This window comes from Ursus americanus, chromosome 21 (assembly GCF_024610735.1).
Source record: "Ursus americanus isolate L20-20 chromosome 21, mUrsAme1.1.p, whole genome shotgun sequence".
NCBI classification, from domain to species: Eukaryota; Metazoa; Chordata; class Mammalia; order Carnivora; family Ursidae; genus Ursus; species Ursus americanus.
The window spans coordinates 24762079-24786413 of record NC_142147.1 but is presented as its reverse complement, the minus strand read 5'-3'; the positions used below and the strand labels follow the sequence as shown (position 1 = coordinate 24786413).

Below are 24335 nucleotides of genomic sequence, written 5' to 3'. Positions count from 1 at the left end.
ACCCAGTGATGCTTGACCTTTTAATTTTCCTTTAAGCCAAAGCAGTCTACACTATAAGAACAGAGTCAAGACAAAAGAGTTTCAAGGAGTGCTAAAATGGGAGCAGACTCCATGTATAATGTCCGTGTGATGTTTAAATATGCAAATATCCTAAGCAACATCTTCTTTTGCCAAAATAAGCACAGCACACGATGGGAGAGCCCCTGTTGCAATGAACCTAGATGATGCCCTTGTGAGTCCTGGGCCTTTTAAAGCTGTAGCTGATTGCAAAAATAGGTAAGCGACCATATGCAGGCCCTTGTTAGCACTGTCTATCCAAAGAGCATAATACACACACATCTGGCATCTCCTAACGGCTGTGGAACGCATTATACACAAAACCGTTGACTTAGCTCCAACTGAAATCCACGTACTCCTGGAAGGAATCCATAAAGTTTTATCTGAAATACTGTTGTACCTTTCAACTCTGTCATCTTCCTCAATTTTCCACTTCTGGGTCCTGTTATACCCTTTTGCAGACATCTGCATTTCAACTTGAATCCCTCCCTGGGCCCTCCTCCACCCCGCCTTCGTCTATAAAATAACGTATCCTTCTACTCTCTCCTGCTATACCAGTCCATGTGATTACTACCAAGTCAGGCCCAGATTTCTTAGGTAAAACAATTGCTACAAACAGTTAAAATGGTGAAAGGGAGCTTGTCCTGGGACACTTACCTCATCCCTGCAATTTTTTTCCAAACACAAAATTTGGGTGAAAAAATGGGATTATACCTAAGTGAGGTACAAAATGGGAGGTAAGCATATCATGTCTGGACTAGCAATGCAAGTTCAAACCTCAAGTGTTGGTGTTAATTCCATTTTCTTTCAACCAAGGCTTCTCGGTTCAGAAAGCTTAACATATCACACAAGAGTAAGAGGAATTAGGACTTATAACTAAAAGTTATATAATAATAACAGGAAGATTTCCCATTTCAAATTATGAAGCCTAAACTTCTGCAGTGAAATTGCTAAGTCATCGCAGGTTTGTAAAGTGGAAAACAGAGAAATGCTTAGAATAGATGTAGTATGATTTCGTCCACGCGGGTTTCTATATTTAATAGGCCAGAAATTGCTAAATCTTGGTGAAACAATCACAAGATAAATTGGGCATTGGGAAAATCTTCAAGGCTGCCTGAGTCAAAATGATGTATTTTCATTTATGAAAATGTTTTTTTGTAAAAATATTCCAATGCTTCTAATTTTTTTATGGCATACCTGTCTCATCAGTGAAGCTCACCAACAGCCCAAGTCCAGTGGGCCTTCAGAAGTCACCCCGTCCTGTCAAGCAGATCAACTTCTAAACAAGCACCTGGTTTTTGCAGAAGTGACTCCCAAATCCCAATCAGTTGGCCAATGTTGGTCCATGATGAAATCTCCACTGGTTCGTACCAGGCTGTCATAAAGCTGAATTTATTGAACATACAGGCAATCCTTAAAAAAAAAAAAAAAAAAAAAAAAAAAAAAAAAAAAACTCTTACCCACACTTTGAGTATTCATACGTCTTTTCTTTTATGAAATGGTGGATATAATAAATGATAGTTATTTTGTTTTCTATTTGTTGGGTTTTGTTTTTAATTTAGAAACATCTTTGTTGGAAACATTTTAATTTACAAAATTGTAAAATGTAATGATCCATGAAGTCCAAATTTCTGGGATTTTGTGGAATAAGAAAAATGTTTTAGGGACAAAGTTTCCACCTCTTTTTTTATTATAATTGAAGTATAGTTGACAGTTTCCATCTCTTTTCTTTCAAAATACTAATTAATCTCACTAGTCTAGTAATCTGACAAGCTGAGGAAAAGGAATTGTTGTGTCGGCGTAGCTTTAGGTAACTTGAATTTAATAACCAAAACAACCACCAAAGAATTCAGTTTTCTGGTTCAGACCCTGCCCCAGTTAATGGGTCAGCTCACTGAGGGGCCGATTCTGTGACTGGGATAAAGACAACAGTACAAAAAAATTTTTTTAAAGTATGGAATCCAGGTGCCATAAATCCCCCCACAGAACAATTTTTTAAATATAGGCCTGTCACTCATGACTATCAGTTTCCTCTACCCTCTTTGCCCACCTTCCTAATTCTTGCTTTCAAAAGCTGCAAGTTTGCTTCCCTTCTTGATGTTTGAGTTATCCAGCTCCAAAAGGTCTGTAGAATTTCTCCACATTCCTATTTGCCTGCTGTGAATTTTATTGAATGTACACTGCGGCTGACCCCATATATAATGGACCTAGGAAATATTCACTAGAAACTCAAATGCCCATTTCTCATCTTTACGTGATTGTGTGTGTGTGTGTGTATGTGTGTGTGATATCTTACGATGCTGTTTACAACAAGGTACCATTAGTCACTTAGAAGACACATAGTATTTTATTTTCAGGATCCTCCGAAAAGCTGAGAAAGTTTAATCTCCATTATTTTTAGGCACTGTCACTCTCTCTCAACGCATGGATTTTAATGTGGTATAATGCCAAAAATGAAAGCACAATGGTAATTTTGGACTCATGTATGGACATCCTGAATCACCTCCTACCACACCAAATCATTCAAAGTGAGGAAAGTGAATGCCTGTAAGTATCCCTAGTCGACATTCCAATTAGAAAGGGAAACAAAGTACTACTATTTAAACTGTTAAACTACTGTACAGACTATTAATATTTGGAAGATTCCAAATAATCCTGGGAGAAAAAACTATCTGATGATCTTTGGTTTCCTTCTGTATTCCAGATGATACTCGACCTTCAAGGTCTTATAAGCCCCGAGGGAAGGTAATTTTTCTTATCATTGAAGGTATAGTGAGAATTATCCAAATGAAAAAACCTTACATGAAACTGGTCTTAAATACTTGTTGGGTTCCTGTACTCGTGCCAAAAAATGACATCCCCATATCAATTAGGATGATCAGAAAGGACCTCTGGAATATGTGGCTCTCTGACATGGTTTTTAATCAAATGTCCCCAGAATTCATCTCTCGTGAATCACAGAACTAAAAATGATCTCCAGCAATTGCAGGATTCATTCGCCTCCCTCTGGGAGGAGCTGTATAAAAAGCACTGAAATAAAACCACCTGCCCTTTTCTTTCAAATGCCCTAAGAATGTGCCACAACTCGGCTTTGATCCTACGTTCCAGTGTCTCATTGCTATTACCAGCAGAAGAGAATTTTTCCCACATGTGGATGTCTAACCTAAATCCTTCATGCTGCATTTCGCATTCATTCCTTTTGTTCAAAATTACTGTTTCTTTTTACACCTGCTCCCCATTAGATGACTATTACATACTTCTGGGTAATCATATTCTAGAGGGGAGAAAGGCATAAACTACTGCAGCTGAGGGCAGTAGCCTAGACTTCCACACAGATGTGCGAGTCATCAACAAACTGTGGAATCTTTCTGAGTAGCAGCACATGGGAAAGATTGTCTTTTGCAGAGTCCAACTCTGCTCTGATAACATGTTATAAGGAAATAGACTACAGGAGTACAGTTAGAAACAGAGTTAACACTGGACCTACACACACACACACACACACACACACACACACACGATTTATGGGCTTTAGCTGGAATGAAATATGAATCTACAAGCTAGCAGTTGCCTTCTGTTTAAAGCACTACTTTGTTCCTGATGCTTGGATACAATTTCTAAAGCATCTGATATCTAAGGCAGGCTATGGTTAGGGCTGCATGAAACCAGTCTAACTACCTAATTCTGCTGAAAACCAAATCTGTCAATCTGGTTATTTTATGCCCTATGGTCAGAACAATCAGGAAATGGTATGCTTCGTACTTTAACTATTTTGAAGCAATTCAGACAGAGTCTTAATTAGAAGACAGTATTGTTTTTGCTTTCTTGGGGCATAGGCAACTAGCGTTATCTAGGAAGTTGCTGACTACGTATGTAAATGAGCCACATCTTTGAAACTCAAAGTATGAATCACTGCCCAGCAGCATCTCCACCGCCATGGCGCAGGTTAAAAATACAGGTTTTCAGGTCTCCTCTCCTGATTGCTGAATCCAAACCTGCATTTTTAACAAGATCCCTAGGCACTTCATAAATACATGCAATTCTGAGAAGCACTTATCTATTTCATCTCTCAGTGCCTCTACTTCCTCATCCATATAATGGATATTAACCGATACTTGCTACTTACTTGCTTCTGAGCAAAGGAGGATTAATGGCATAGGGGCTTTTTTCCCTCCCCCAGAAACAGTCTCTATAAAACATAACACTGGAGAACAGTTTCATTTGTTGGCATACGCAATGGCTGGACATTCTTTGGAAGAAGAACCAGGATTCCTTCCTAGATAATACATCTGTCCTTTATCCAAACGTCACTTCATGGCATAATGGCTCCAGAAACAGTGGAGCAGTTCAACCAACTGCTTTTGGAGAAACAACTGAAGCCGATCCCAATGAAAACAGTTTTCCTGCTCCCTGTCTTGGCCGTCAAACACAAACAAACACACTCTGTGGGTTAAATCAGCCCAGCTGGAAGTCTGCTGCTGAGCCATCTGTGGAACAACTTGAAGACCAGGAGCTGGACTCTGGCTAAAACAAAGGCAAGAAGGAAACAGGGAAACAGCCCACAGGGCAGCCCTTAGCATACTAACCTGCATACCCAGCGCAGCCCCTGTGTGGCCTCCCAGCCTGGTTCCCTCATCGTTTATCCTCTTGACCTCCCTACCCCTTAACTCCTTCCTTTGCCTCTCTTCATTCTCTACTACCACATCTCAGGATTGAAAAAGGGGTGGGGCACCTGGGGGGGGGCGCTAAGTTGGTTAAGCCACAGACTTGATTTTGGCTCAGGTTATGATCTCAGGGTAATGGGATCCAGTCCCCCCCACCCCCCACCCCTCACCCTGGTCAGGCTCCCTGCTCAGCAGGGAGTCTGCTTGGGATTCTCTTTCCCTCTCCCTCTGCCCCTCCCCCCACTCACACATTCTCCTACTCTCTAAAATAATCTTAAAAAAAAAAAAAAAGATTGTAAAAGGGGTAACTCTGGGAAAATGGATTGCAACCATCAACAACAACTAAAAACAAAAGATCAAAAGAAAACATCCTCAAACAAAAGGACCTGAAGATTTTGAGGGAAAGGAACTATTTCTAGTACATTTCTTTGTTTTCCCTCCATCTCCCTCATTCTTGCCCACACAAAGGAGAGAAATCAAAATACAAAGGAAGAGAAAAGTGAATGTGAGATAGGCTCATACGGTGCCTACTCCAGTAAACCAGACTTGCCTCCATTAACGTGGAGAGCCAGGACTGGTATTGAATGCTCAGTGTTGTTTAAGGTGCCCATTGGAAATTACAGTTAAAATAAAGATCAGAGTTGACACTACCATTTTATATAAAGCATATCCTAAAATACCTCTGGCAGAAGAGTTGTTTTTTCAGAGTTCAAAGGTTTTTGAGGTGTGAGTCCTACTATGTGTTACCTCTAGGGTGGGATTTTCCATTTGGATTTGGGCCCTTAAGGTTCTTCCAATATGACATATGGGAAGTTCCCTCTGTGTTCTTGGTAACACAGACCATCCCCAACCTACAACCTCCCACCCGAGGCAGCTTATCACATCTTTGGGACAGACCTTCAGGCTATTATAAACCACGCAACACTCACCGGGCTGTCTTCCACCATACTCCCAACAACCCATGAGGAATGTTATGGGGACAGAAACAGAGGCTCAGAGTTGGCAACAACAACAAAGAAGAGAGCACATGCATGCAGGTCAGGCACACCAAAACCTGTCCCCTTTCCAGTCTACCATGCAATCTGCTAAGAAGGACAAAAGGTTCTCCCCTCAACTTCACTGATGAACTTCTTCATTCATTCATTTTGTCTGAGCGCCCCCCTATGCCAGCCTGATTCAGGGCATGCTGCAGGATCCAACTCTGATCTCCTCAAGTTAACACTTTCACCTTTGCTCTCTCAAAACAGGCAGGACAGCATGATGTTTACAAGCATGTACCTTGTAGGGGAAAAAAGCTTGGGTCTGAATTTCAAATCATCCACCTACTAGCTGTAGGATCTTGCACTTCATCTCTTTAAACCTGACCCATACCCATAAAGTTGGCATAATAGCACTTTATTTCATGAGGATAAGATATGAAAACATATATAATCTAAGTACATATATTCCAAACTTACAATCTAAAACAGCACCCAGCACAAAGAATTTAGGTAACAAATGAAAACTATTCTCCTTCTCTTCCTCTTCCACCAGTTCAAAGATTGTGGTGGTAGGAATTTATTCAGGAAGCAAGGGAAAGCCCTCATTCAAGCTCAAGATACCACACAAAGTGAAACACGGAGGTGACCATCTCGGTGGTTCACACATCAGATCTGTCCCACTCCACCTTTAGTCCTCAATGGACTTAAGACAAAAGGGATCTAATGCATTCCTGGCAGTTTTTCAAAGCATGGCAGAAGTGAGTCGGGTTTATAAGATTAATTCTTTTCTCTCCAGGCAGTGAGTCAAATCAGAACCTTCACTCAACCAACCTGGTGGATAATCTCCTTTTATTACTTTCAATCAAACTAAGTGTCTGCAATCTGTACAATGGCCACTAATTTACTGGGAAAAAATAATTTGTAGAGCATGATTATAAAAAAGAGGAGATAGAATACAAGGTCCAGACTGGATAAGCATCCTGTAAGTTTGCTCCTATCTCATTGCATAGCAAGCTTCTATGACCCAAAATGCATTAAGGACATACAGCTGTTCTCCTAAGCTAAAAATCAAAGAAATGAACATTGTTCACAGATCAGTTCTTTATTTAAATAAGGGAAACAGCCTATCAGTTCAATTCAGATCCTTTGTTACACTCACATGGAGTGATCCATTGCTTGTACAAGTTTAACATGAAAAGGTTTTATTGTGTGAAAACGAAAGCCTCTTTTTAAAGATAATAAAATTCTAGTTACACAACTAGACAACATCACAAAGGTGTCTGGGTTGTGGAAAGCACTCTCTTTCTGTGATATATAATGAGGCATGGGGTTCTGCTTCCTTTGATTAATTTCAGAATATTGCACAGAACCTGAATAATCCCTAAGATAGCAAAGGAGAGGAGAGGTGATGGGCAATGATAAAGGTGTAGTAATGGAGCAGAAACTGTGTTTCATCTGTTGTAGAAAAGCACCCCCACCCCCGCAACTAATTTCATTTTGGCAAGTACTAACCACAATAAGGGTCAACATACAAAAATGTCCTTTGGCTCTGGAGCTTAAGTTATATGCACTGAAGCTGAGCAAGGCGAAACAAAAACTATGAAATGTCGCCATGACTGTGATCAGATATATAACATAGCCGGAAAGTGCACATTTCCCTTTTTTCAAATCACAGCAGCCATTATTTATACAAGTACTGAATATGGAAAAGGCTCTGACAAATTTACAGTGTTGTTTGGATGGATGAGGATGGCGGATGATGGATGAGGGAGACAGAGGATTCCCTTATTAAAGCATCAAATTCTTCCCTAAATATCAAATAGACATCTTCAGCGACAACTGCACTGCCTCATACTCAAAATCATATAAACTGAACATGTTAAATGTTTTTCTTTAATAGAAAAAGGCAGGATTTCTTCCTAATAAATATCGTTAATTTGTACTATGGCATTAAGTACCTTTCCTTTTCTGCATAATGTGGACTTCAACATATATGCCGATCAAACAAGAATAAATGTGACAATTCACAAATATAAATGAATTCTAGCAAAAACTAAGCAGCAATCCCAAGCACATTATTCAAAAATTTTAGTAAATAATTTCAGTAGATATAATCTTCCAAATGTATTTTTGGTGTCTTTCTTGACAGGACAGTAGCTCTAAAGGGAAACTCGCCATTCACTATATGATTTTTTAAGACTGTGCCCAGATAACAACATACAGAAAGTTGGAAGCACTGCAGCACCCACTAGTGGACATATCAGAGTCACAGATGCATCCTATCTCCAAGGAGTAAAAAAGCCAGTATAACATCAAAAGCATCTGCGTTAAAAACCATTTACATGACCACTCATTTCTTATTTTATCTGCACTGGTAACAGGGGCATGCACAAAGAGAAAACTTTCTTCTGCAAGCCTCAACCTCTCCTTCATCTGATCCTATTGTAAAATCAACTGTACACAAAGAAACAAATTTGGTGGTACTGAAGATACTTTTTAAATTAATAAAATGGTCTGTGTCTAATGAATATCACCCCAACCGAGTTAAAATCAAACATGTGAAAGTTTCTTCTCAATAAAAAGAAATGCCTCTTTACAATTCTAGCCCTTCCTACCCCAAATTACTCCTGGTCTGTTGCAAATTGTTAGCACAGCCTTTTTTTTCTAGTAACAGATCTTGTCTGCTCAGAGCCTGAAATGACATCACTGGGAATGGGTCCTTTAGCATTAGCACAATGTAATATGTAATCCAACAGCAATCCGATTATAATTTACTGGCAACAATGTTTACATTTTGCAAATGTTACCAGTTCTCTTCTTTTTTAATGAAAAACAAACCTCATTTTGTATTTTAATGTTTCTGCTTAAATAGTGATTAAGTCCCATAAAAATCTATCTTTGACAGATAAGCCAAAAGTTATTAGTTTAACTTGATTTCTGAGTAATTCCTAGATACTTAAGTACCTATAGTAAGTTTTTGAAGACATGAGACAACATCTACAAAACTTCATTCATAAAACTGTACAACAAAATATACCTATTTCAAGTTAACCCAAGACATCTTACTTAGCATGAGCATGTTGGAAGAACCAAACACAAGCCATGGAAACCGAAGCTATAAAATAGCTGTTTTTAAGATTCTAGAAGCACTTAGACCTATAACTAGACATTTTATTCTAACATATGTGAACTGGAGTTAGTACAGTGTATCAGCAAATCATCTGGGTTTTATCGCTGACTTTATCTGATAAACCACTTTATTGGGAGGAATCTGCATTACAAAGAAGGAATGATGAATAATTAAGAAGAGGGATGGCCCTGCCAGAAAGTTTCCTGCTCAGTCCTAGTTCTCTTCATTGTCAAACCCTTCCCACTGGGTCCTGCCCCCAGCAGCTTTCAAACTCATCCATGGTTCACAACGAGATGCCACCTCACTGCAATTCAAAAGTGCCGGGGGTGGGGGGGGAGGGCAGGGGGGCTGGAAATAGAAAGGGATTGGGGGAAGCTATTCGAAGAAAAGATCTTTCAGGAAACGGAAGGAAATAATGTTTGCAGTTGGTTTTGCTTTGCTTTGCTTGATAAAGAGCTAATTATTTGGATCAAACACTAGCATAATCCACTTCTCCCTCAGCAAAGGCAGCCAGAGCCGTGACAGGAAGGTGACAGGGGAGGTGGCAGCACTGAGCTGCCTCCTCTCTGCTTTGCCTTTGCCTTTTGTCCCTAATTCAGAGCAATTAACTAGTCAAACATTTTCACAGGCTGTTGGTAGAGAATATGGCAAAGGAAATAACAAAACACATATGAGGGATGGGGGAGTAAATATGTATCTCAGCAGCATTCCCAGCATTCCCAAAATGCCATTCCCAATTGCAACTTGAGTTCTTTGAAGAAACAAAAACAAGCAGTAAATGAACTATGATTAATACCAATAAACTGGCCTTCCTGCCTTTAGGAGAAACTCCAATGGGGCTTCCACGAAATGAATCCAATTCTATCTCAGCACCAGGTTGCAAAAGGCCACCAAAACTACAACATTTTTTCTTAAAAAAAAAAAAAAAAATTGATGCCTCCCTTTTATTCAATGGCCTAAGTTATATGAGTATATTTATAATCAGTGGGAGCTCTTTGGCTAACATATGGTATAGTTTTTTAATATCCTTAAAGGATATTTTACTGATCAGAGCCTGCCTACCAATGTCAGTCTCCCTTCCTTAGCTAACCTCTGTTTTCAAACCCCTCACTAAGAATATATTTCCTTGGGATGTCTTTCTGGACCATATGCCAACATAAAGATAATTTTTATAAGTAATGCCCTAAGGACTATTCCTGAAATGATCTTCTATGGAATACTAATGATAGTGATGTTCGTAGGTACCCTCTGGAAAAAGCAAGCGTTCAGTGAACAAGTGGATTTGGAAAATTTTGGCTTAAATAAGATGAAACAGTTTTGTTACTACAAATATTTTAAGAACCTTGAATATGCGAATAGGTACCATAAACCTCTCCCAAGTTCGAGTATATCTCAGGAAGCTCACTTCAAGAGAAAGCACACACAGGAAAATACCAGCTTCAATCCGAGATGGTTCAAAACAATCCCAACAATACAATGGTGATGTTGGAGCAGCAGGTAAGCCCCAAAAAGCACAACACTATTCTCAGAACTTTGCCGATTTTAACTTTTACTCCTCCAAACAACCCATGAGATTCCCTACTTGACAAATGAAGAAACTGAATGAATAAGTTGAGTATGGGTATGAGTAAGTTAAGCACATTTCCCAGGCTAGCAAGTGGTGGAGGTGGCATGTGAACCCAAGCAGTTTCGTTTGGAGACTATGTTCTGAAGACTACATACATTGCCCCTAGAACACAGGAAGCAAATGGGCCCAGGAAATAACTACGCTTACAATGACTGGGGTCGGCTGGCCTCTTCCTCAGACCTGCTGTCTGGGTCTAAGCCTCCAACTCCTTGTCTTCTACCCTTCCCCTATCACCGTAGCCCAACTCCAACAGCGAAGGGACTGCCTAGAAGGGTGGGCAGGGATCCCCATCTCCGCAGTCCCCTTGCCCACAGGCTATCAGAGCTGCTCCATCATCACCAATGACTGGGAGGCTCTTCACTGGGCTGCGGAGATCGGCGGGGACAGGAAGAGCAAGCGTGCACCTCTAGGAAAGGGTTCTGACCCATCCGCATGCGCAGATGCCAGAAGAGACAGGCCTGAAGCCTCGACGAAAGACGTGATTATGTGAAGCGCTGCAGTTTGTTCATGGACGGCAAAACTTTATTTCAAGGGGTAACTGACCTTAAAACAATCACGAATTAACTTTTGATTGGCTTTGTATCAAAACCCCCAGCAGGGCATTATTCTTAGCATAGCTGACCAGCTGACCCTAAAACTCACATGGAAGCAAAAAGTCAAGAATAGGCAAGGCAATTTTCAGACAGAAGTGAGGGGAGCCTCACTCACCAGATAAAAAGGTTATCATAAAGTTACAGTAATCACGACCATCTAGTATTAAATGAAAAATCTGGAACAGTCTCATAGACCTATGGGAACTTGGCATATGACAAAACTGCACTGCAAATCAGTGGAAGAAATGATGGGATTTTCAACAAATGCTGCTATGATCCATTTAGAAAAGTAGAAAATTAGACCACTATCTCCCAAAATGGGGAAAAATTGCACATAGATTAAATATTTAAACATGCAGGGCGCCTGGGTGGCTTAGTGGGTTAAGCGTCAGACTTTGGTTTGGGTCATAGTCTCAGGGTCCTGAGATCAAGCCCCGCATTGGGCACTCTGCTTAGTGGGGAACCTGCTTCTCCTTCTCCCTCTACCCCTCCCCCCCACTGGTGTGTGCGCGCGTGCACTCTCTCCCTCTCTCAAATAAATAAAATCTCTGGGGGAAAAAAAGAAAATGTAACACACAAAAAGATCTCTTAAAAATAATAAAAATAAAATAATATTTAAACATGAAAAGGCAAAATCATCAAAACTCGACAATCAAACATGGAAGAGTATATTTCTGACATCTCAGTAGGGAAGAACTTAAACAACACACAAAAGGTACAAACCATAAAGGAAAAGGCTGCTAATTTTGGATGCATTGAAAGTTAAAACTTCTTATGACAAAATGCACAAAGAACAAAGTGAAAAGACAAGTCACAGAGCAGATGGAGATATTTTCCACACATATATTTTGCACTGTATTCTGATCAGAACATATAAAGAATTCTTACATATTTATATGGAAAAAAAACTTGGTAGGGAAAAAATGGGCAGAGAAAATGAACAGGCAATTAACATAAGAACTCCAAATGAGCAGTAAATTTATGAAAAGGTGTTCAAACTCACCAGTAATCACAAAAATGCAAATTAAAGTACTAAAATGTCATCTCACACCCAAATTCAGTATTGAGTGGAACACTATAGAACAGGTAAAAGAAAAGAATAAATTATTTCTAAAATTTAACACAGATAAATCTCAAAACTGTGTTGAACAAAATATAGGAATTCATGTATATTTAAAGAATACATTATTTCTATACATAAATTATTACATATATAAATATTTGAAACAATGAAAACGTCCTTGGAAATTATATAAACAAAACTAGAATAGTGGTTACCTCTAGGGAAGTAGAAAGGAAATGTGGATATCTGTAAGGTCCTATTTTTTAAAGTGAAACAGTCAATATGGCAAAGTTGTTAGAGCTAGGTGGTGGGGGATGAGTATTATTTTTGTATTTTATTAGAAATATTTCACACTTAAAAACCTTAAAACATTATGAAGACTCAGGAAAATGTGGTCAACACAATTATCTTTGCATCAGGCTGACCAGGAGATTGTGACCTTCCAGTCTTAGTGCCTAGAAGAAATTAAGCTGCTTGACTGAACAAAACAACAGTCAACAGCCTCTTTCTAAAACATCTCAGGAATGACATCTGGTGGAGGCTGTAACAGGGATCTTTGTTTCTACACGGTATTCCAGAGCTGCACAATGAGTGGTCCCAGGTAGAGAGAAAGCAATGGCCCTCGTGAAGGGATGAGCAAGATTGTGAGCCGGATCCCTGTGAACTTGGCAACCTGGTGAAGAGTATCTCGTCTGGACCCCAAAACTGCTTTGTTTCAGCCACGAACTGACTTAAGCTCAGAGCATCAATTCTGTTATTCGCAAAACAGCAGAGAAGGAGGGTGATAAAATGATTCACACAAAATTATTCCAAAAATTTAAATATACTAATACATGTGATGGTACTTATGGCAAACTATTTTTACCAAAGATGGGTATCAGCAGTATATCCCATCCCAAAGGTTATTCTAACAACTTGACATTGACACTCCTCCACTGAGGTGAGAGGTGGGTTTACATCCCCACCCCCTATGACTGAAGGGGAAGTGATACTGCATGACAGAAGGCAAAATGGCTTCTGCCTTGTCTTCTGTCTTAGACACTCACCCTTGGGATTTAGCCACCATGTTGTGAGGAAGCCAAACACACATACAAAGACTATATGTAGATGTTCTTGCCGCAGCCCCTGCTGAGGTCCTGACACCAGCAACAAGCACCAGACATGTGAATGAGCAAGGGTTCAGAGGATTCCAGTCCCTAGCTGTCCAGCCATCCCAACGAACATGGACAGAAGCAGAAATGAGCTGTCCTCATGAAGCCCTGCCCAAATTGTAGGTTCATGAGCAAAATGGACGTTACCATTCTTATGAGCCCTTAAGACTGGGGTATTTCATCTCACAGTAACAGATAAGTGGGACAGTGCTTTCTAAATCATTATTAATATTATCCTCATGGGCAAAACAAGGGGAGTAAACTACGTTATAGTTCCCCAGATCTGAGAAATTTTAATGCCATCTTTCATGCCATATCCTGTGTCAATGGACTGTTACCTAATATTTCTTCTTAGAACAACTCACTTTTTAAAACTTAAACATGCTTACTAAAAATTAATCATTAGATGAAGTTCTCATGTCAATTGTATTTGTCCAATTAATCTTATTAAATACAATTTTTTAAAAATTTTTATTTATTTATTTTGAAAAAGAGAGCACTCACGAGCAGGCAGGTAGGGGTAGAGAGACAAGTAGACTACCCAGTGAGCTGGAGTCTGTCTCGGGGCTTGATCCCAGGACCCTGAGATCATGACTTGAGTCAAAGGCAGACGCTTAATCCACTGAGCCACCCAGGTGCCCCTTATTAAATACTATTAACTATTGATACTTTCTTTTTAATAACCACATCTTTGTTTTAATAACATATTTAATTAACTAGAATATATATTATAACGTGTTAAAATAGATATGCAATGGTTAAATATAAAGGCAATGTTTGGTGTAAGCCCACTTGAAATCATCATGAATCACTGTGGTATGCAATACCAGACAACCACAAAGGTAAGGACTCATTCACCTCCAAGAATCTATGGACCATATCCTGAGTGAATCACTCCTTCTCTGTTATAACCTTCCCCCGGTTGAATACATTTTACTTTATTAACCGCTTTTAATCAAGAAGCATACTTTTTTGGGATATCAAAGCAGTAAATGGCAGAAAGGCTACATACAGATTCTAGAGAGGGTCTCAAGTCAATAAATGGGGTAAAATTACTCATCATCTGGTACCTATGCCAGGAACTGGTCCAGAAAGTAGAGGATCTGGATTTCTTTCCCCAGAGATCAGGGTTTCTCAACTAGTAACATTTTGGGCCAGATAATTCTCTAGTGGGGACAGGATAGTGTCTCCAGTGCTCAGTAGGGTGTTCAGCAGCCTCCCCTTTCCCCACCAGCATTCCCCTCCCCCAGCTACGATAAGTAGAAATGTTTGCAGTGAGGTGGCAAAACCTTCCCAGTGATAATCAATGCCTTCGAGTAAAGGTTGGAGGGGTATGCCCAGAGACCCACACAGGGCCCTGCACTCAGCAGGTACAGGAAAAAACTTGTGGTAATGATGATGATATTTTATTTGTTCTTTCCTCACTCACAGAATAATTCAGCCTCTTTTCTAAATAGGACAAAGATAGTGTTTAACCTGAGTCTTGTGTTTTCAGTTTTGGTTTGTTTTTTTTTTTTTAAGCCACTTAGCCCATAGTTAATAACCAGAGCAGAAAGAAAATAGCCATTGGATTATAGGGAAATCTTTTCACAACTGCATGTAAAGTGTTCATTTGTATCATATCCACCATCCGTGATTCACTGTAGATTGAAGAAAGTATAACAAGCACACAGGTTCTTCACAGTTCTTATCTCAATTTACCATTTATTGGTTGTTGTTTGATGGAATTTTTGATGGGGAATAGGGTTTCATGGCTATAATTAAGCAATATTTTTAAAGGAGATGGGAATAACCACTTCCAAAGGTACAGGCACCTCTTTGAAACTGTGTATTCAAGGGGGAAATTGGAAATGACATTTAATAAGAGAAGATCATGCCTTTAAAAATGTCTAGTTCAGAATCGACAGGGTCTGGGCTGTCCGGAGTCCTGAACTTTGGATCACACTGTCAGCCCAGGGGGCCAAAACAGGCATGGCAGCAAAATCTACTGACCTCAAAACCCTTCAGCTAAGTGGCAGTGCACAACACTGGTGAGCACGGCGATGATTCCAAGAAGACAACACTCACTGCGTACTTGATACGTGCCAGACACAATACCACATACTTCGCTCCTATTATCCTTTTTAATCCTCACAACCCCATGAGTAGGCGCTACTGCCATCTCTGTCACAGATTAGGAAACCGAGGTTACAGAGCTAAAGTAACTTGTCCAAGATCACAGGTCCAATATGTAACAAAGCCAGCTCTAGCATCACTGTCTCTTCAACCGCAAAGATGACACTACTAACTCCTACATCACAACCTGCTAAAACAACAGACAGCACCACCCTCAACTTCTGGCCCTCAAACCAAATCATCCAGCCTTTTATGTACGTTTTATATGGGTAAACAAATACTGGGCATTTATATGTACATGTGGATGTTTTTATTTGTGTGTGTACATGCATGTTCATATACATGGGCACGTGCACGCACACACACACATCGACCTACATCAGCAAGTTGAAATTTTTCTCTTCTCCTAGATCAGAGGTTAGCGAATGTTTCCTTTAAGGCTAAACAGTAAGTATTTTAAGGTTTGGGGGCAATACAGTCTTGGTCACAACTACTCCATGCTACCATGGCCGCATGCAATGGTATCCACAGACAACACAAAAACAAATGAGTGTGGCTACATTGCAGTAAGACTCCATTTACAGACATAGGCAATGAGCTAGATGTGGCCCACTGGCTGTAGTTTGCCACCCTTGTCCCAGGCCAATAACTCTCAAAGTGTGGCCACAAATGAGAATCACTGGGGCTACTTGTACACATTACAGATCCCCAGGCTGCATTCCAGGCATACTAAATAACAATCTGCTTTTTTTTTTTTTTTTTAAATAAGTCCCTGGGTGATTTACGGAAATACAAACATTTGAGGACCACTGTTCCTAAACTGAGTTTTTTCCTAGTCCCCATAAAAGTTGTCATTCCAGCTATCAAAGATAGAACATCTATCAATGGAAAAGCAAGACAAGTTATACAGACCCAAGAAAGGAAAATTGGCGCTTGTCGCAGCTCACCATCTTTATCAAGATGTCAAAATTCTGACCTGTGACCACAGAATTCTCTTAGCTGGAAGATGTCCTTTTGTTTTAGTTTGGATTTTTAAAAAATCCCATAAACCAAAAGCAAACAAACAAAAACAAAACAACAACAGCAGCAACAAACTTTCGTTCCCAGTGGAATCAGACTGATATTCTAATCAATTTGTTGCATACACACGCACACACACAAAGGGCATTTTTGAACTGTGGATACCTCATTTTAAATCTGAAAATTCAGTCGTGCTAAAAATGCTTTTATGTTATTGAGGGAAAATGAGCATTGGGTCTTCAGAAATAAGAGGGATGGAACAATAAGAGAATTTGTACAGAATTCGCCAATACACATACTGCCTGCTTCATGAATACATGAATGCAACCTGTTTTATCTTTTCTTGTTTCAGAACTAAAGGTATTCACATAAATCTGGATCTCCTTTTCTTTGGGGAATTAAGGCTGGCACCATCAGTCTCTGCCTTTACCTGTATCAGCATGGGGGAGAAAAGGCCAACCCTCCACTGTCTTTCGACAAAGGATTGAAAAAAGTGAGCAGGAGTGGAGAGAAATGAATACTAAGGCACACGCTGAAACAGAGCTGACCAGGTCGCCATCCACCTGGGATAACGCCCCTCTCCAGCTGACAGCCACCAGTGATCTGGTTTCAGTCGCCAGCACCCCAAACTTATTAACTGACTCTGATCTTCTCTCTGTCTAATGCCAGGAGCCTCCCCCACCCCACCTTGCATCATAAGACTTTAGTTTATAGACCCCTTTGCTTCATCTCACTTTTTATACCTTTTCTCTGATCCTACTCTACCAATGACCCAAATGCCTCCAAAGGCACAACCTTGCCAGTGGCGATGGCAGTCCCCCTCTGACAGCTGGGATGTCCGGGCCTGGTTGTAAAGCCTGCCTCAGTACCACCACCAGGGGCCCAGTGGACTGAAACCTGTCTACATATCAAACAGAAGTTGGCTTCTACTGCTTCCTTTTTTTCTCCCACTACTTTGTATCCCATGGCCACCACGGTTATTTTGAAAGCATATTTTAGAGCTGGGTGATGACATTTAAATACAGTAATCTCAATGAGGAGTTAGGGATTAATAACACTGTAGCACAGGGCCCCCAGGTAGCACCGTTGTAACAATTGGGGTTAAACCAGCACGGATGCATTTGTATTTAAGTGAATCATGTCTTGTGTCTACACTGGCAAGTGGGCCCCTTCAGAGTTGAACTGAACCTGATCCTGGCTCTGTGTCATCGTGAGTCAGTTCATTAACCTCTAGAGTACTAGACCATCTGAGCTCCAAGGTCCTTTTCAACTCTACCAGTCAGGCCCATGGTGATCTGAGTAGGCACATTTCCCTCACAATTGGCTTTGCTGGCCAATTTCCCCAAAAATGTTGAAGCTTGGTTTTCTTCTTCTTTTTTTTTAATGCAAAGAAATGCTAAAATGGATATGGATCAAGATATTCAGTTGAATATTTTAGTAGAAGGAGCTCAATTATTCTTCAATCTTTTATAAAACTGTATCTTCAACATTATACCCACCTGCCACATCCCTAGCATAGCTAATTTTAATTGATAGGGACTTTTTTTTAAATAGACACTGCAATTTTTACCAAATGTTTCAGGATTCAATTGAATACTTTTCCTAAGATTAAAAAGGTCAGGTTGTTTCTATACTGGTAAGATAAGTGATGACCTTTAAAGAGTGGTTCTGGGCAATGCTGATGCCCCCAAGTGATCTGATTTTTCTCCAATCAGGGCTCCACAAGTGTCAGAGTCCCAGGGACACATCGGCAGAACCATCAGAGATTTTGTGACTGTAAACAGATGCAGAATCATTCATTGCCACGGAGGGCCTTACGTGTATTCACTGTGTCACAACCGCATAATAAAATTTGGTGTTATAAAAAGAAAAGCAATAGAGAAAAATCGACAATAAGTCAACACACACCTACAGAATACCTATTTATCAGTGCTGTGCTACATGTGGATTGTAGAAAATCCTGGACTTTGCCTTTAGGAAGCGTATGATTTAGTTGGGAAGGCAGAAGCTCCCACAAAACAACACAAGAGAGCACACCATCACACACTAAGGGAAATTCTGTAGACACTGCTCCCAACGAACTCTGCAAGTAAGAAAATCAAAAGCAGCTCTGCATGCTTTGCAGATTTGGCTCAGACCAAATTTTAGCACCATGGAGACTCTTTTCCATTGTACATCTTTTCAAGCAGCTGCATTTAAAAAGAAAGGCTCCTGCTCTCCCCCCCAAACCTGTGGCTCCCTGAAAAAATGCACAAAAATACTGCCAGATTAAATTATTCATACTAGTAAATAATGCAGCTGATCCAATGACCTTTCAGAAAATCAAGTTTGGCCTATATGTTAGTGATAACACATGAAATTAAAGGGATGAAAAGAAAGATAATGATCCTCTCACTGGTCTTCTGCACTTAAACTTTTTAACTTTCTTGGAATTCAAACTTACTTGGAACATATAAACAGAAGAAAATTGTATTTACTTGGTCCTTTATTATATCACAATGCCTTGTGATTCCTCTTTGGAAGCCTTCTATTTGTAAATAAGTTTAATTCATGGTGAAAAAATTTGCTAAATAAGTAATATTTATTTAGCACTTTCATGAATATTTTCTCATTTATACTTCAAACCTATACTGTATCACTATCCACCTTTTCTAAACTGGTGGCAGAACCAACAGAAACAAAAGCTAATGTTTACTTCAAGTGCTCTGCTCTAGACCCGCACTGTCTAGCACAGTAGCCACGAGCGCCGTGTGGATATTTGCATCTTAATTAATTAAAAGTTAATAAAATTAAAACTACAGGTTTTTTGTCACCTTAGCCACATCTCAAGTGCTCAACAGTGCCATGTGCCTAGTGGCTACCCTAATGGACAGTGCAGATACAGAAGATTTCATTTCCACCATTGCACAAAATTCTATCGGACAATACATATATTGCCTCATTTAAATATCCCAACAATCACCTGAAGAAGTAGATGCTATTATTAGTCCCATGTTATAGATGAATAAGTTTAGGTGCAGTGGCTTAGCCAAAGGCAGATGGAGCAGACAGTCCAGGTCTAACAAGCCTAGGACTGTCCAACAGAATTTTCTACAAGAATAGAAATGTTCCTTATCTGCACTGTCCAAAATGATAGCCACTAGTCCATGCGGCTACTGGCCACTTGAAATGTAGGGTGTATGACTGAGGAATTGAATTTTAATATAATTTTAATTAACTTACATACCTAGAGCCACATGGGGTAGGAGCTACTGTCTTGGCTGGCTCTGACCTAGCCCCATCGCTCAATCCTTCATTTGCACTGTATCTAATACCCCAGTGATCACATCACTGCTACTAGCAACATCAGAGGAATGAAGATCCAAGGTGGAGGAATGAAAGAAAAAGGATGAGCCCTATTCAAACAGTAACTGGACAAAAGGTTACTTGAAGCTGAGCCTTCTCTTTGGTCTCAATCCCTAAAGCAAGCTATGCTGGGCGGGCCGTGGCGGGGGGAGGGAATTAAATCTAGCATGGAATCTATTTTCAACATATCCTCGATATTCTGCTATTACCTCTTTGCATGAGAGCCAATAAAAGTATATATGGCATATGTTTTCCACAGGATGCAATTTTTATAGAGCAACCAGATAAATTACAACATGGGTCAGGCCACAATTCTTCAGTGTGCCCAGAGGATCAGGCTGGGGGAGGGCGGGCGGTGGTGATGGGGAGGTAGTGGACTAGACACATAACTCAATGGAGGTCTGGAAAGGAGGAAGAGATGGACTGGCCCCCATTCTGCAGACACTTTCCCCTCAACTTGAAACCTTTGCATTCTTACACTTTAAGGTATCTGGAGCAGCCTGTTTGGCTTCCCTTGGGTTGTTTGTTTTGCTATCAGCTTTTTATCTGCTTGGCTTTTTATGTGATTCTACCAGAAGATCTTGCCATGGAACATTTAACAAGAAGAGGAAGCAAGCTCAAAAATTTCCATTTACACCCAGAATTACTGCACGTTTCCAGAGGCCTGAGAGTGTGTCTTCCTCGAAGTTTTATGATGGGATTGTGATTTCAACTATCCCTCCAAATAGATATTCTGTCTCCATTCAGAAAATGCAATTCTAGAAACCTATATCAAACTCTAATGATAGCTTACGCTCTTTGCAGCTGAAATAACAGAGTGGTAGCTAGTAGAACTGAGAGGCGCAGGCAGCTCTGTAATGTAAAAAGGAAATCTGCTCCAGTCCCTCCAGCTTGTTCTCAGTTCCCCTCAGCAGAATTCACCTCCAACAAGAATGTGAGAAGAGAAAATCACAGCCATCATTTTTAATTTCAGGCATAGTGAGGTTTAAATCATCCCAGAGCTCATTCCAGACTTTTGGGATATTACCTTGTCACTAGGATAGGCCCAATCTTTGGCAAAACAGGTAGGCTTTGCCTAAGAGCTATGGCATAAACTCCATTCTGGTTTGGCCAATTCTAAAGGATAAAGATAGCGACATCTTTTACGAACCTGCCTCATTTCTAAATCAAGAACTCCTTCTGAAAGCCAAGATTAAAATAGTTAAATCCAGTGACCTATCTTGCACAGCGTATGTCTAAGTTGAACAGATCACGGGGAAAAAAATATAAAGGCTTCTTCTCCAATCCTATCAGCCTATGACTTTTCAATAGATGCACACACACACAAAGGCTTTTCTGAATGTAGGAAAACAAGTTTATAATTACATAATTATGCAGACACACCACAATTTTTCTTTTATGTTACCTTTATCTTTAAAAGGCAACAGACAGGGCTGTACTAAAAAGCAATAAAGCATGGGTAATTTAATACCAAATTACATCCATATTGAAAAGTTTACATGCAGTTGAGAGCAGGCAGAGGTCAGCTTTTCAACAGGACTGTCTTTAATTGTGGCCATCAGTTTTAGCAATCCCGATCTCTGGATCAAAGACAGATATAATGGGCTTCCTCAACGCTGAATAGTGAAAGCAGACAGCAGGAATGGCGCTATCTGGCACCCAAAGGTCATAAAAAAAATTGCCAGAAAGGGAATGTGTCTCATTGTAAAATTATATATCTAAGATAAAATATATATTTTTAAAATCATTCTCCCTAGCCCAGTTTCCAATGAGCTACTTGAAGATTTTTTTTTTTTTTGTCCCTTACAGGTGCAAGGTTTTCCTGGCTTTTCCTCTAATAAATGTGCAACCTTTGTGTAAATCTTTATTAATTTTTTCAGTTGCTTTCAATCATGACTTTCTCTAACCTATACAGCAATCCCTCTTTCCTTGAGGAAGGACTATGGTGAGCTGAAACTGGGTTTTCCCCCCTCTCTTTTTCCCCCTAAATCAAATGAGGAGTAAATTATCAGCAAATCAGATAGAAACAAGTTTCCTGGATCTGCAGATCCATTCTACAAATGAAGCAATTTCATCTCTGCTGGCTCTGGGGTTGGGGGAGTAGAATGGGAGGGGGGATTTTAAGTACCCATGGGGGACCAGAACGGAGATGCTAGCTGGCGAAGCATCCCCACGTTTGCATGCACAGACCACTCAAATCTGCACCAAGAGACTACTTGTGAGAATCCATCTTTTTTCACTTAACAAGATACAAAATATAAAACACATTTGCCTCTTATTAAACCTCTCCTGTAAGTGGTTCCAGGTCCACCATTTTTAAAGGGAGGAGAGGGGAGCTGAGACCCTCTTGGGAATTTCAGCGGAGTGACTGGAGATGAGGTACAGGCTGTGAGCCTTTATTACTTTAATTTTATTTTTTTTTCTAAAAGCACAGAAGGAATAACATTTTAAATCATTAGCATTTGCTTTAAGTAGTTATTTCTTCCAACTGTAAGAATCTCCGCTCCCAGCCCCCTTCCCCATTAGCACCACTCCCAGATCCTGCACAGAAGAACTGCCCAGATGGAATTTCCCTCCACCGCTCAAATCTGGAAGGTGCTTTTAAAGAATTTCAGGCTCTAAATCGAGGCAGCCATGGAAGAAATTGTAATCACAGTTTTTCCTTAAAGCACTTGGAGAATAAGGTTCTTGTATTTATGGCACCTGAGACTGAAAGCTGACTGGCATCTCAAAATTATTTCAGTGGCAGCAGCTACCGTTAGGATAGAAGACGGTCTTCTCTGTTAAAAAAAACAGAGTTCACAGTAGTTCCTATTCAACTCAAAAATGCTTTGTGAGAGTGACATGGAGGGCGCTTTTAAGTGGTGAAGTGCAAAACCTAAATTTTTTTAGAAATGGAATAAAATCAACCCCCTTCTTTAATTTGATTTATAGTTTCTATCAAGGGAGCAGCAAAGGTGAAGAAATGTGCAAAACCAGGAAAAGAAACTCAGTTCTGTGCTCTGCAAGTTCAAAATGGCAGGAGGCCATATTCAGGCACAGAAATGTGGATTGGAAGGTTGAACATCTCCTTTTGTGGGCTGGTTGTAGCTTTGCTATTCATAGACTGCAAGAGATCAAATACATCGCTGAATATTTCTGCGTTGCAACTTCGCGCTGCCAACAGAGAGATCCTACCTGACGTAAGGTCTGTTTCAAAATCTAGAAAGGGCAGGTACCAAAAGTGGCGTGTGACCAGGAAAGTCTTTAGTTATGTTACGGTCTGGAGGTCTCCTGCGACTCACCTTGTCTGTGCTATATAAAGGCCTGACAAACCAAGCCAGAATTCTGTAACATGTCAGTGGGGTAGATGAGCTGCATGATTTCGGACAGCAGTAATCCAATGCAATAATCAAAGGTGGGAGGCGGTGGTCTTTTACTCACAGCCAGACTTAACTGAGGCCGTCTGTGCCCAGTACACCACTCAGACCTCCAGGCCGATTGCAAAGGTTTGCTTTCTGCACCCCAGTCCCTCCGCTTCAATCCTGTATGACAGAAAATTGACGGATGGCTCTCCCCTCGCCTGCTCATTCTCATCAGCGTTACAGCTTGTTTGTTAGGCACTAACAGGGTCCCCAGCACCGTCCAGTATATTGTTGCAGCCACGGGACCTGAAGCAAGGCATGCCTTCCATCTACCTCAAAGAGAATGAGGGGCATTCCTGTTGGAAGCAGTGTCAGGAGCTAATAAAAAGCGCCACGTGTTGGTACAAATGCAAGACCTCATGCTTACGCGAGGTGTTAAAATAAAGAATTGTAATTATTGAGAGAGCTGAAATGGGAAAAGGGAAATAGTTTCCTACAGCAGAAAGAGGAGTAACTTTCTGTTATAATTTAAGGGAAGTGAAGGGAAAAGGCATACAAGAACAAAAAGCAAAGACACCCGCTCCACGACAAAAGGGCAGGTGCCACAAACCTGCTCTTTTGAGAAGGGAACAGGGATCAACAGCCTGTCTTTGCCCCAGAGACACCCAGTTTCCAACTGGAAAGGACATGCAGGATGGACAAAACCTGTCCAGAGAGACACAAGGCAAACCCCACCCACTAAAAATGAAGGGGTATTTTTACAAATACTCATTTCTTATTTCAAATAACTTGGGAAGCTTTCAGTAGAAATCAAGCATTCAAAAGCTTAAAAAATAACACAGGATACAAATTCTTAATTTTTGTGGCCACCTCAGTACCTCCATTTCTTCATACTCAGAACAGAATGAGATCATGAAGAACTACTGCACGGTGATATCAAGTGACAAGATCTAGTGAACATCATCATCAAGACATGGCTTAAATATAAAACATAAACAAGATAATGAATCAAGAACAAGTGAGTTCTACAAGCCCAAGATAGGTTGGAGATATATTTCAGTTAACACTAAGCCTCTGGTTCCCACTCTGGTGGGAGGCCTTGCCAGGTTAATCATGGTCTTTAACAAAAGAATTCCCATGCTGGGATCTGTAGGATGTCCACCTAATACTAATAATGATAGCTAACACCTATTATGCATGTCAAATGCCTTACATACATTATCTCATTTAATTCTCAAGCAATCCT

At 40.3% G+C, this 24335-nt stretch overlaps 1 protein-coding gene across 9 annotated transcripts in view; it reads right to left on the bottom strand.

Moving 5' to 3' along the window:
- ZFHX3 (zinc finger homeobox 3) overlaps nucleotides 1-24335 on the bottom strand; it is a 1292716-nt gene that overhangs the window by 996120 nt on the left and 272261 nt on the right. For all 9 annotated transcript variants that reach the window (XR_015728051.1, XM_087870546.1, XM_087870551.1 and 6 more), the window contains one exon: nucleotides 1255-1470. The gene's annotated coding sequence lies outside the window, so the exon portion shown is untranslated. The remainder of the gene's footprint in view (nucleotides 1-1254; nucleotides 1471-24335) is intronic.